Consider the following 15125-nt stretch of genomic DNA (forward strand, 5'->3'; position numbering starts at 1 on the left):
TATGACATTCTGACTGTTCGCCAATTACAAATTCGACATTCAGATTCGGAAAAACTGAAGTTTGGAGGTAGTTACTTCAACTAAATGCATGTATTCCAAAATTCCACATTGGGTCTCCCATGAAAAGAAGCTACCAGCCTAGTGGGACTAACCTGGCCAACAAAGGATAAATAAAAATAAATAAATAAATACAATAAATAAATACATAGTACTAACTTTCAAAGTTGTTTTGTGTGATGCAGCCTGATACTGCTTAGCTATGTTTTAGGACCAGCTTAACAGTGGTATTCTGGGAAAAGGGTTGGTAGCAGTCACACTAATTGACTGTAGCAGAGTGGCCATGTTGTTAGTGGTCATGTGACCAAAGTAAAAAAAAAATAAGGTAACATGTCTGAGATAGTGCATTCACATGTATAGTAAAGCACCTCACGGTTGCAATATGGGCATTGTCAGATGACCATAGTAAGTTAATACAGCAAAATGCCAACTTAGTTTGAGTTCTATAAATGAAGAGACAGGAAACCCAAAAATGGTGCAAGAACAAGGAAAAGAACATACACAGTGGGGAACCTGAACAAATAATGGGACAGAAAAGACATATTTGCTTAATGGTATAGGTGTCCATTTTTACTTTAGTGAAGGGGAAGGGTAAATGGGGGTGGTAGGAGGAAGCATGTATTGGAAGGAAGGAAGGAATAGGGAAGATATCTAGGACAGATAAACATAAAGTTTAGACAGAGACCAACATGGGTATTATGGTCACAAAGCAAAGTGATAAAGAGGGATGTAGACAGACAAAGGTATATGGAGAGTGATACACAAGGAAGAGGAACCCCATTATGATGAGTGAAATGGTGGGGTACAGAAAGACTGCCTGAATGGCTGAGAGGAATACCCAACCAGATGTCAATCACTTCCTTGGCTGACAATATTGGAAGGCCCTTTCTCTGATAACCAGATGGTCCATTCTGGACAGTCATGTGCCAAATTTAAAATTATTATCTTGGCAAGGTCCCTTAACACGTCTATGCAGTGCATTATTGTTGTCACAATTCTTGATTGCATAAAGATGTTCATAGATGCGTTTCTGGAGGCTTCTGGTGATTTTCCCTACATAGAAAATGTTGCAGGTTTTACAATCAAGAATTGTGACAACATTAATGCAATGTATAGACATGTTAAGGGTCCTTGCCAAGAGAATAATTTTAAATTTGGCATTTTGGAAAAGATTAATAAAAATGTGAGGGGAGGGTACTGGGAGAATAAAGTTGAAGAGAGTGAACTTAAATGGCAATTGAGACTAAATGCAACAACTGAACCTGGGATTAATGACAACACTTCTATTGTGTCAGTCCTAAGGAAGAAACTATGTGTGTATGAATAGGGTAATCCCCTTTTAAGAATTAATTGTTAATTAACATTTAAGTGATCACATGGTAATTGTATTTTAATATTTAAATTATGGAAATTTTGTAGTTCATGCTTCTGATGAAGTCTAATGAAAGCGCATAACCTTTTATTGTTTTATTAAAATGTTTTGTACCTAATTGGGACTTTGAGCCTTATTGGTCACACTAATTTGTGGATTTGGTTTTGTCGTTTGGTTACTTTTTATCCTTATTCAAAATGCAAATGTTCTTTTTGGAGTTGCCTTGGCATGCAGTGGTGTGTCCAGGCTGAGTTCCTGCACTTTTACTACTTCTTAACTTTTTGGGTACTAAGTGAGCCTTTTTCTTCCATTTATTGATATGCAGTAGCATTCCTCAACTTGTTCTCAAACAGTTGAGGTCAACAACGTACCTGCTGGCCAGCAAAACATTAGCAGGAATGAGGGAGAGATTTCCCAGTTATTAAAACTTTTCACACAGCAGCTAACTAAGCTGCAGTTATCCATCGAAAAACTATGACTCAAAAGATGCTTTATGATGATGTCACAGGTCAGACAGCATCAGCACAATGAAAGTAGTCTGAATGAGTGTTCAGGGACACACAAAGGGAAGGTTTTTCCAACTTTAACTCACAGGATTCGATTCCATGTGGCCAAAGGACATATGGCAATGTCATTCAGGACTCCAGATGGCATTTTAAAAGCTGGATGGACACAGAGCTGATGTTTGGTTCTGGAGCTGTGAGTAACAACAACAAAGAACTTCAGGGCAAGTTAAATGACTTTGAAACTGTTTTAAACAAGATTAGAAGCCTGCAATGTGACAACATATTTTTAACTGAAAGCATTAGTAGGAAAAGGGTCCCAAAGGGCCTTAGGATGTTTGAATTCCCTTTAATGGGACAAGCAGAGACTGATGAACTTTTAGCTATATTTGACCATCATGGTATAGAATTAATGTAGTTTATTGTTAGACTGAATGCGAACAAGTTAAGTGCTTTGTTAGAAAAAGCTAATGTACTTAACAATGAAATACTTGACGGTTCTTTAGAACTGAATGCTGAAAAATATGATAACCTGTTTGATAGAGTAGAAAGTAATATGAAAGATAATTTAAAAAGGAAAACTAAAAAGCTTGACAAGAATGGATTTGAATATCAAAACAATTTAGCATACCCCTTACCTAAGGCATACCTTGATGTTAATGAACTTAAGACCTCAATGAAGGCCAAGACTACCAGTGATGGATGGCTGGAGCAGTGGGGCGATTTCATAAAAGGCCTAAAGGTAAGTCTTGGAGGAACCCTAGTTAAATTTCACAACAGGATGAGGAAGTTTTTGATGATCAAAATTCTGGACTTAGGAGGTCCGAGAGGATACAAAATAAAAATAAAAAATAAATATAATAGTTTTTTAGGACAATTCCATGGTCAACAGAATCTGAACTGAAAAAATATTTTGAGATTTCTCTCTGCTTACTGCTTGCTGCTTCTTGCTGTGGGATGGATCTGAAGTGTTCTTAAGACACTCAGTCTTGCTGGTTGGATTCTGCTAAAATTCAAAGTCTAGTTATATTTGCATTCACAGTCTGTTCCATACAGAAACTTGCAGAATATACACTGATGAGAGAATATACTTTGCAGCATCAACTTTAGAGAGCAGTAACAAATAACTTTTTATAATAAACCAAACGGAAACACATTGCAGGCTTAAAGTACTGTTCCAACTTTACTTCTCATATAGTACAGATGATGTGAGAGATATAACATTTACCTTAGGACTTGTGTCCCTACCATACCTCTAACATAGCTGGATTTATACAGCTCTTTATATACACTTTTTAGTCATGCATAAACATATTTTTGAGGAAACACATTGTTCTGTATTCTATTTTGGAGAATTGCTTATCCTGTAGAAACAATACTAAGCTTCCTTGTTTAACAATGTCTTGTAAGAGACCAGCTTTTCTGACAGTGTGAATATCCTGTAACAGTGTCCTGATGTCCATGTAGAAAAACATATTATTGAGGAAACACATTGTTCTGTATTCTATTTGGATCTGTGTATATGAGCATATGTTCTTGTGCCAATGCTGATAAGCATATCCTGTTTTTTATGAAGAAAAACATATTTTTGAGAAAACACATTGTCAGAGATCAGCTTTTCTGACAGTGTGAACATCCTGTATTTTATTTGGATCTTTGTATAAAAAACATCTGTTCTTGTGTCATATCCTGTTTTTCCATGCAGAATAACATGTCATTGTTCTTTAAAAGCAGATTTTGCATTTTTGTTCTTGCATACATCCTGTTTTGAGTCTGTAAGGGAAAAATGTCCATTCTTTAAAAGCAGATTTTGTATTTTTGCTCTTGCATACATCCTGTTTTGAGTCTGTAAGGGAAGAATGTCCATTCAGCAGATTCCTTTTCCAAGCCATGGTCATTTAGTATGACTGCTGATCACATATTACTAAACTTTGTTTCTGCATTTAAGCAAGCCTTTTCTTTCAGCATATTTACAACATAATTAATTTCAGATTTATATTCATAAAATCTAACATGAACAACAAGGGGAACAGGGTAGGCTGGTAAAAGAAAATGAACAATTACCAAGGGAATTAGTGCACAATAATAAGATCATTAGTGCAATTGAGGTGAAAATGTTGAGTTAAGATGGGTACAATATTTTTAACTATACTATTAGCTTAACCCAAACCTATCTTTCTGTTTTTAGGAAAGGGATGAAATATATCCCTTTTAGAAATAATGATTTGGCTGACATTCTCATTGAAGTAAAACTATATGTTAGGAAACTGAATTTCCAGTTATTTTTTAAGGATAGTAACAGTAGTTTTCAGAGCAACAATATTGTTAGAAGAAAGAGTGTTTTCAATTCACCGTTACACCCTGTAATTGCTAATTATGAAAAATTTGTATTAATGACATCTATAAGCAATTACAAAAACTGAATAAGAGATCAAACTAATGGAAATTTTCCACAATCTATGCTGATCCAGTTTGATGATAGAAGTGATACCTTAAAGGACATTGTGACAAAAAATTGGACCATCTTAGGAGTAATACAGAATTGATTGAACACTTGGGGGAAAACCGAGTTTAAACAGGTAATAACTTGAAAAATGTATTTGAACATCCTATTAAAAAATATTCAGACAACAACACTACAGGGGGTTGAAAAAATATGGTATGTGTAACTATCGTATGCACATTTGTCAAGACAATAATGTTGTCACAGGAGACCACCCAAGAAGATTATTTTTTAGTACAGGGAATTGTGGTACTGTAGGTATAGTCTATATGGACATTTGTAAAACCTGCAACTTTTTCTATGTAGGGAAAACCACCAGAAGCCTCCGGAAGTGCAACCATGAACATCTTTATGCACTCAAGAATTGTGACAACAATAATGCACTGTATAGACATGTTAAGGTACCTTGCCAAGAGAATAATTTTAAATTTGGCATTTTGAAAAGATTATTAAAGATGTGAGGGGAGAGTATGGGGACAATAAAGTTGAAGAGAGTGAACTTAAATGGCAATTAAGACTAAATGCAACTACTGAACCCGGGATTAATGACAGCACGTCCATTGTGTCAGTCCTAAAGAAGAAACTATGTGTGTATGCATGGGGTAATCCCCTTTTAAGAATTAATTGTTAATTAACTTTTAAGTGATCACATGGTAATTGCATTGTAATATTTAAATGATGGAATTTTGCAGTTCATGGTTCTGATGAAGTCTGTTTGACAAAAGCTCTTAACCTTTTTTTGTTTTATTAAAACATTTTGTACCTGATTGGGACTTTGAGCCTTATTGGTCACACTACTTTGTGGATTTGGTTTTGTGGTTTGGTTACTTTTTATCCTCATTCAGCACCCAGCTGTTCATTTTGGAATATGCTTAGGCATACCACATGCGGATTGCAAGCAATTCTAATAGACTAAAAACTCTCAAGTTGTTGTTGTTGTGTCTTTTGGCTTTTCCCGGTTAGGGGTCACCAGAGTGGAGCTCCTGTCCACTAATGATTGGTAGTTGATTTTTACATGCTGAGTTACCAGCCCTGATGCAAAACCTTCAATGAAGGTACACCCATTCATGCATGTCTCCATGCAGAGAACGCTCTAGCTGAGAATCGAACCGGACAGTGTCTTACTGTGAGGCGACAATGCTACCGCAGCACCACCACCGCGGGTCTACTAAAAACTCTCAAGTAACTAGGTTATTTATTAACTTTTTGCATTTTTGGTGAAGTCCCATTGTGTTTATGTTTCCTCATAGTGATCTGAGATGGTGCTTAAAATGACTATGGAAGATATGTCCAGGATTTGTGCCTCCCAGTGATGCTTGGTGTACTCCATAAATTGGTGCCATTTAATGATGATTAGTGCTATCACTTTGCCATATTTTCAGGTTTTGAATACCTTCTTTTCTTTTGTCTGCCTGCTGAAACAATGGTGGTAGCCCTAAATGCAGCACTGATGATCTGTAAGTGATAAGTGAATTTGTGCATCTTGAACTACTGGACTGCATGATGTACACATACATGTGGTGTGTGCATATTGTATCATATGCACACGTGTCCCAGCTTCATCTGCATTGAACAACATTGACCTGACAAAGGAGATGTTAGGGAATCCAAGAAAATCTATTGCTGATACTTATGGGAAAGTGTACATAAATACCCAAAATATTTAATTTCACTCTTCATCCCAATTTATTGCAGATATTGTCCATCTTCTGAATGAGAGGCCCCACTTCACTGTTTAAAATATGGTTACACTGAAGGTAACAAGAACAAATGGGATAAAAAGGGGCAAAGGACTCAGTTTCATGCAGTCATTAATGGTTTGAGCCAAAACCACTTTTGCACTGATCTTAACAATACGATGTCACTCTAGAGTGTATAACTTTGGATAAAACACTAGTACTGTTTGTGCTCTTCCTATTATCAAAGTTAGACAGAATCTAACTCTGCCAATCTTCCTTGTCTGTGCATGTACACTTCTCTTTCTTTAGACCTCACTTAGAGTGTGGTCTTTCCAGTTTTCCTTCCCTGATCTTGAATCTTGTCTGTTTTTTTTTTTTTTTACCTAGTTGTTGATTATGTAAGCCCTCTGGACACAATTGTTTCTTTTCAGGGGTGACCGGGGAGCACTGTCTGGTTGAGTAAGTTGCTCAGAATCACACAGCACACAAATAAAGGTGGAAAGAATAAAATCCGGTACCTTGGCATAAGGAGCTGCTCATTAACATATCGGAGCTGCCAGACAAAATAACAGAACAGCAGGAAGTTGCAGTTTGTGTTGTATTCCAGTGTAATCCCTTTCTGTCCTCATCAATTCATTTTCCTGAATCATCAATTATGACTTTTTGTTTAATGGATTGTACCTTACTATCAGTGTTCTGTTATTGATTAATGCATTAGATTTATATTTCTATCTTCTAATATTTAATACTTATTTTACTGATCTTCTTAATTTCAGTTATTACAGCTCTAACTTATTTATCAGTTGTCTGTGTATAGTTAACTGTAATGTATATTTTTTGAAATCGTTAGGGTTATATCTAAAATATGCACCTTTCTGTATACTGAGCTTATCAGTTCTCTCAAACGTTGAATAACTGGCAGAGTATACAGTTTAAATGTTGTATTTGCATCAGTAATAAAAAAATTAGGCTATGTGAATCAGTTTAACTTCAGCGGGAGGGATGGTTGCATATGGAACTAGAGTGTGAGTTTTCAAAAATGTTGACTGTAATCAGAAAACAGACATAAAAATGGAAAGAGACGAAACTGTATACAGCTTGCAGGTATTTTACATTTGTTTTCAGCAGTGTGTAGCTTTGAACTTGAAAACCTATGTCACTGGCGATGTGCACCTGTGTGATAACAAAAAGAGAAGCTGGAAAGCATCTCTCAGCAGGCAAGGGATTAATCTGAAATGAATATAAAGCATTCATAGTTTTCATGGATATTATGTTTGTGTGTATGTGAGACAAGCAGATGAAAGCTTAGATGTCAGAATATAAAACACATAAGGCATGTAGTCTTCAAAGGATTTGTGTGCTATGTCTCCAACGCTACATATAGCTTACAGACCGCCTTAAGTAATATCTCTGTAAATGATGACTTTAATACTTCTGATGTTTTCTCCTAGAAATTCGCCTTAAGGCCCACATGGTGTATTTTTTTGGTAAAAAAAAGCTTCTTCTGCTATTTGATATTTTTATCAAAAAATGTATTCACTAGACAGTATTCCCTAGAGTTTCAATTAATAGTAATTATAGAGCAAAATAGCATATAGCATTTAAAATATAGAAAAAGAGTCATGTGACTATGTCAGGCAATCAAATCCATTCATAGAATAATAAAGAGAGAGAGAAAAGATAATGTACTGCAACTTTCGTGTGAAACCCACCTTAAACAAAAGAAATATGTGGTATATTTTACCTAATCGTTATCCCTATTTACAAAGTGCCAGTAACAATGATAATACTAGTGTGCTTATACCATATAGTACAAAAATTCCCATTTGTGCGGCCTGTCACATTTTTTAAATTGATTGATCTTACTGGTTAGTTATGGCCAACATAAGTGGCACCATAGATACTTCCATTTATCATATTTCTAAACAGAAGAAAACAGGCATTACAAGTAGAAAGATGCTATACATCAAAAGTTTTGTTATTACATTAGATGCCATATGGTAGCAGTACTTTTAAGTACTTTATTGTTTCTGAGAGTTGCAATTAATGTATTCTCTTCAGTGAATTTTATTCCTGTACAGTGATATATATCTGGTATAAGAAATGTTATTTTTTTACTGTTAATGCTTGCTATGATTAACATTGATAATCTAAGAGGCATTAGCTCCTTGCTGTTTTAGCATTTGCTGCCAAACACCTAATCATTTACTTGAATTAATCTAGCATGCTGGGATGAAAAATATGTCTGAAGTCTTGCAATTGTTGTTAACTGAACAAAAAAATAGTGTTCCCAGAAATGTGTTTGCTTCCTAGGCTCTGAGTGTCTGTTACTATATTTAAATACTTGCATTGTTAATGCTTCACTGTTCAAATGAGTAATGAAGCAGATGGAGTGTCACTTAATGTACAGTTAAGGTTCAGGGACATGAAGAGCTTTAGGTTCATAGGTTCATAGGTAGTTACTAGGCTATCTGCCAGAGTGTGTAGGTTTTTGCTGCCCCATTGATTAATTAACTGATCCTCTGTCAAGCAGAACCAATGAAGTGATCCCAGGGGTGTATTTTCTGTTACCCATCCACTCGTCAAGGTTTCTCGTGAAGAGTTTTAGTGAGGGGCTTTGCCTAATGTAGTTTGGAATTTTGTTCCAAAGCATGGGGAGTCTCTGTGACAGGAATGTATCCCTCCAGCATGTTCTATTTATTGTTGTGGTGAGGTTTAGCTCACTAGAGCATATGGCTCGCAGTGACTTGGATTTCTTTAGGTGGAGCATGTCCATTAATTCTGAGTTGGACATGGCTTTGTAAGTCAGGCAGAGATCACCTCTGAGTAAGCAATATGCCAGTGAGTACAGCCGGAGTTTTTTCAGTCGGGCTGCATAGGACATATGTTTGAGGCCAGTAATCCTCTTGGTGAGGTACTTTTGTGGTTTCTCCAGCTGTTGGAAGTGTCTTGTGAGGTGCATCCCAAATGGAGCATTGTACTCTTATGGTGGGTCTGATGAGTGACGAGTAGAGGGGCACTATAACCTCTTTATTTCTAGATGCGAACCCCTTAGTAATTAGATGGGCCACATAGAAGGATTTCCTAACTACTTTGGCAATATGATTGTCAAAGGAGAGATTACTATCTACCTGCGTCCCCAGATCTCTTATTACCACTTCTGTATTAAGGGGGCTGCCACCTATGTGGTAATTTGTGGGTATTTTGTTTTTCCCAAACGGGATGACTATGCATTTTTTGGCATTTAGCTTGAGGCCATGACTTTGACACCAGGTGTCCGTCTCAGTAAGGCCCTTTTGGAGGATGACCGTGTCAGTCGGAGAGTCAATTATGGCTCCCAGTTTACAGTCATCGGCGAACTTGGTTAGCCATAGTCCTCCTGTGTTTGCCTGTACTTCTGAGAAGTATATGCTGAAAGGTAGGGGTCCCAGGACCAAGCCTTGTGGGACACCACTTGTGACTGGTTTAGAGTCGGACCTGGAGCCCACTATTCTTACCGTGTGAGTTCTGTCTGTAAGCCAGTTGGCAACCCATGTCATGACATTGGGGTTTATGTTCTGGCTGGTGAGGTTTTCTGTAATACCTGAGTGGGGAGTGGTGTCGAAAGCCTTGGCAAGATCAAGGTAGGCTGTGTGAACAACCTTTCCCTCGTCTATGGCCTTGGTGACTGTTTCGAAGAAGTCAACCAGGCTTAGTAGGCATGATCTGCCCTTAACAAAGCAGAACTGGGTCAGGTCAAGTGTTTGGAGGTTCTCAATGTTTTTGTTAATGAGTTCCATGATGATGCACTCCATAGCCTTGCAGACCAGGCTAGTCAGGCTTATGGGGCAATAGTTACCAGGGTCAGTTGTGGCCCCTCCTTTGTGGAGTGGAATAACCATTGCTGTGCACCATTCTATGGGCATGTAGCCTGTGGAGAGGCTGAGGTTGAACAGCATGTTTAGGTGGAGGGGTTAGTTCATTCTGAAGTTTGTGCAAGAATCAGCCTGGGACACCATCTGGCCCCATTCATGTTGTGTTTTTGGCTTTTGAAAGGGCTAGTTTCACCTGTGCATCTGTGATTTCTGGGACACTACACTTTTCCGGTATTGTTGTGGGTCCTTTTGGGGGTGAGAGGGGGGTGAAGTTTGCACTGAATCTATCTGCCAGGATGTTGGCAATATTAGTAGGTTCAGTATATTTTGTGCTATTTTGCACTGGTTCAGTGCATATCTGTGAGTTTCCACTTAGATTATTAACATAGCCAAAGAAGGCTTTGTGGTTATCTTTTAAATCCTTGGCTATTTTTCTTTCGAAGTTAGCCTTGGATGATTTTATGAGGGACCTTAGTTTCTTACTGATACTGATCAGGGATGTCTTTCCTTCTTGGGATTTGCTTTTCTTCTGAACTAGTTTCCTCCTTCTATTGTATAGCCTGTTTATGGCAGGGGTCCACCAAACTGGTTTCCTTCTCTTTGAGGAGTGAGTCTTGGTTTTGCTAGGGATAGCACAATCCATGCATCCTTGTAGGTGCTCATAGAGTGCATTTGTAAAGGTTTCTGCATCTTGGGCAGCATTATCCTTTAGTGTGGGGGCTGTGAAATTTACAGCCTCTGTCTTAAGTAAGGTAAAGTTTGCTTTAGAAAAGTTTTTTACTGTGGTTTCCTTAGTTGGGGGTGGTGGTGGGGTGTGGACATCCAGAGTGATTAGTTTATGGTCTGATCTAACCAGTGACGGGTTGACCTCCGGTTTGGAACACCTGTCACCCATGTTTGTGATGACCAGGTCCAATATGTTTTCACCTCTGGTAGGGGAGTTTACCAGCTCATCCAGGGCATTTGAGTTGATGAATTCCAGGAAGCGCTGGGCCAGGGAGTTTGTACTTGAGTAGTTTTCTCCGTTAATGGTAGTGTAATTGAAATTGCCCAATATCAGGGTGTTTGGTAGGACCTTCATGTTTTCCAGTGTCTCCAGAAAGGTGGACTGGTAGTCCTGGGTCATGGAGGGTGATCTGTAGCAGGCCACAATTTGCATTGCAGATTTGCCCGATGTTAGTTGCACGTGGATGATCTCAGAGGTATCATGCTGCGCCACTAACCTGGAGGTGTAGGTATCCTTGATGAATATGGAAACACCCCCCCCTTTTGTGTTTCGGTCCATGTTCTGTGGCTGAAAAGTGTTGTACGAGTTGTAGCCCGGTAGTGCTGGGGTGCTCTCTGGAGCTTTGAACCAGGTTACAGTTACTGCACAGATGTCGACGTTCTCCATACTGAGGAGTGCTTTGAGTGCATGCATTTTGAGATTTAAACTCCTGGCTTTGAGTAGCATAACCCTCAGTTTTTTGTTAATTGTGCTGTTTACAGAGATGGGTTTGATTTTGAGCCTTGCCTAAAAAAGGCACTATGGGGGCAGCAAGAGCCTTGGCCAGTATTCGAAAGCCTAGGGGTGACAGGTGCAAGCCATCTCTTGTGAAGCAATGCGGCTTGTCGAGCATGTCGTCACAGGTTGACAGACATTGGATCCTCTTTGAATGACACCAGAAGCTTAGCCAACTGCTGAAATTGATCATTTTTTTCTTTATACTGAGGTATCATTCTTAGTGAGGGCAGGATGGTACTCAGGGCTAGGGTCATACCAGCCTGGGCTACATGATCAGAGAGCTCTTCCATGTCTCTTTTCATGTAGTCCAGGGAGGTAAGTCTCAGGTCATTCAAACCAGCATGCACAATGACAGAGTCCATCCAGCTTTCCAGAGGTGATTCAGGTCATGTTAGCAAATATAGTATCTGTTGTGTTCTTTTAGGTGTTCTGTTATCTTGCATACAGTAGTACTATAAATTCAATGTCTGCAGAGTCACTGATAAAGTGAAACATTGATAGGTATTAGCATTCAAACTTCAGTGATGTCAGATTGATGACACAACACTCTTTTGTTTATTGATCATAATCAGGTATCAGACTTACTGGAAGCTGATGTGTCCTGTCATATTGCATACCTATATACATAGCAATAGCTTGTAGATTAACTGAGTCACACTGTCAAATGTTGTATGCTTAAAGGAATACTAGTGCTGTCCCATATGCTCTCTTTCATGTTGTGGTTGCTACATTTCAAGGGGTTCTGCTTCAAGTATTAAATCCAAACATATTGAATTTCAGAATTTTAATTCCAACCTGAAACATCAATGGAATGTTATCAATCTGTGGTTCTGATGAACAGTAAAACACAAATTAGATTACAATTTTTTTTTCCGGATGACAAGCCCCACTGCATCCCCATGTTGGTAACTTTACTGCCATACTCATAAATTATATATCATGTCTTAGTGATCACACAACCTTGCAGAAGACAAGATGCAAGTGTTCTATCTTTCTCACATCTGTTTGATCTAAGAATACTTAAATCAGGGAGAGTTAAAGGGGTTCAGGAAGCTTGTTCTATGCAAAAATATTTAACTTCTGCAAGAAACAATAATTTCAGAAACCATTATGACTGAATGAATGAATCTAAAACTAAACTGCAACTATTCAGAAATAAAGGAGCAATCTGTAAAACTGAAAACTGTAAAACTCTTTATTTTTCTTCAGTAAGTAACCTCCCCATTTGAGAATGCCAATCCCCATGATTCCTGTTAAAATGTATAATAGTTTTTCCAGCATATTAAAATAAATTTCTGACTATAACCCAAATAACTAGAGTTTATTTAGTGCAGCTGGCATCTGGTAGAGGTAATAAAGGGAAAATTGATCTGCCATCAGAAGGAGATAATAGGGGAAAACTTGAGATACTTATAGTGGGGAAGGGGGAATAGAGCTCATATCCCCTGGTTAAAATATAATTTCTATAAACTCTTGGTGTAAATGTATGGTGAGTCATCCAATCACATAGTCTGGTTTCTGACTGAGCAGCCAAGTGCTCCGGATTATGCAGAATGCTCTGCATTCGAACATAAATGAAACCACTGTTCTACTGTTCCACATTGTACAACTTTGGCTCTGCTAAATGGCAATTACTTGGTTAGTATACTGCAATTACTGCCAATCACCATTGCAGTATATGAACCAATCAAATAGCTGCTCTGCTGTCCTGCCTTGAACAGCATTGGCTGTGCTATAAAGTTTTTGATTGGCTCGTATACTGATATTACAGCCAATCGACATTGCAGTATGCAAACCAATCAAGTAACAGGTCTTGATATCGAATTATGTTTCTTAATTGCGTTATGTTATGTAAAGGTTTAACCATTTATTAAATGGTTAAACCTTTACATAAGATAATGCAATTAAGAAACATAAACCAAGACACGTGCACTAAGGGGTATAAATGTTTATCTTCATATGTCAACATTGATAAATTTCTTTAAAGTCAGATGGCTCATCTTTATTTTAAAGGAATGTATACTACGGTTTCATTCTAGATTTAGATTTTTCAGTCTGTATTGCGAAGACCAAAATCAACCAGTAGTTCTTTTTTATTGTGTTTAGTCATATGCAGAAATCTTCAACTTCAAGTTCATGAAGATGTAGTGTGCTAGTAGTGAGACATGCCAGTTATAAGACTGATGGCAGAGTTCTGCAGGTTCTTTAAGTAGTCAACCTATGTGTTAAGTATTCCCAGATTCAGGGTGGTACAGTAGCCCAGTTTAGAGGAGACCAATGCATGAATGACCACTCCATGATCAGCCTGAGATAACACATACTTAAATCAGATCCATGAGATATTTTGTGTATGGAAACATGATTTCATAAGAACCAACACTTGGCCTTGATTTGTCAGTTGTTTTGTTACAGTCAGATAAAATACCTGGATTAATTAGTTTTTTCAAAAGTATTGCCACCACATAAGATGAAAGTTGGAAGGGAGAAGACAATGAATTATTTCAAGGTAGTATGAACTGCTATGGCCTAGTTTTAAAAGTGTATAATTTTAACTAATTACAGACAGGCCAAAAGTTTATGACCGCTAGGTCATCTGTGAAGGAATGTACACTTGCCATAGCATCTTTTGGGAATGTGAGCTAAATCAGGCTCTGTGGGATGCCTGATGACAGTTTTTCAAATATCCTATCATGCAGTTGGATTTTGCAGTCTTCTGAGGGGAAGCTTATTTTTCTTGATTATTTTCCGTTTGTTTTAATGCATACAGCTACCATGCCACCAGTTCTGTCGTAAGGTTGGTTTTGGTGTTGTAACCTTCTGAGTCCCCATTTAATAATCTTAACCACACCTCAGCTAATGATTCACATCTCTACTTTTTCTGATTTCAATGTCTGTTGATGCACTACTTTTTCTGTGGTTTGTGTTCAGACATCATATGTAAAATATTTGTCATGTACATGTTGCTTTTTGATTTGAGGGGAAAAACCTCTTTGCTGACAAATTATCTTTTTATTTTTACTGCCAGTGCTGCTTGTAAAGTCCTTTTAGAAAGGCCATCTCCTTTCTGCATAGGTGTGTCTCATCCATGAAATCACCCATACAGTTAATAAGCTATCCTTCATCCTTAGTAGCCCAGCAGCATTCTTGACTACAACTCTGATGTTACTCAGATTAGATGGTGTTTCATTAATTATACTGCACTGGAGAGAACTTACATCAAGCACAGATGAGTTATTGTTGTGTCCAGGAGTTTCTTGATCTTATCTTGACTCATTCTACTAAGGCATATTATCCGTTGCTCAGGTCTTGTAGTAATAAGCAATTGTAATGCATATATTTATTAATTGCGATAAAGAAGTACTTTGGGAAAAATTTAATTACTGCTTATAGACGTAGTGACATTTGCAGTAACTACTGCAATTTCAAGGTTATGTTTCTGTGGCTTTAACATCATAGAGCTATGTTTTGGACTTCACTGACTAGTTAGATTGCAGAAAATGTGCAACTGGGTTCATAGGTAAGGTACTAGACTGGTTGCCCTTGTGGTCCATTTTAATCTTACCCAATTTTCATTTAAAGGTGTAAATTAAAACCTGTCCCTTGTGTCTTTGAGGCAACACCATACATACATAGTACAGCATCCTCCTTAGGCT

Source organism: Protopterus annectens, chromosome 12.part0 (assembly GCF_019279795.1).
Source record: "Protopterus annectens isolate FY-2018-M chromosome 12.part0, PAN1.0, whole genome shotgun sequence".
NCBI lineage: Eukaryota > Metazoa > Chordata > Ceratodontiformes > Protopteridae > Protopterus > Protopterus annectens.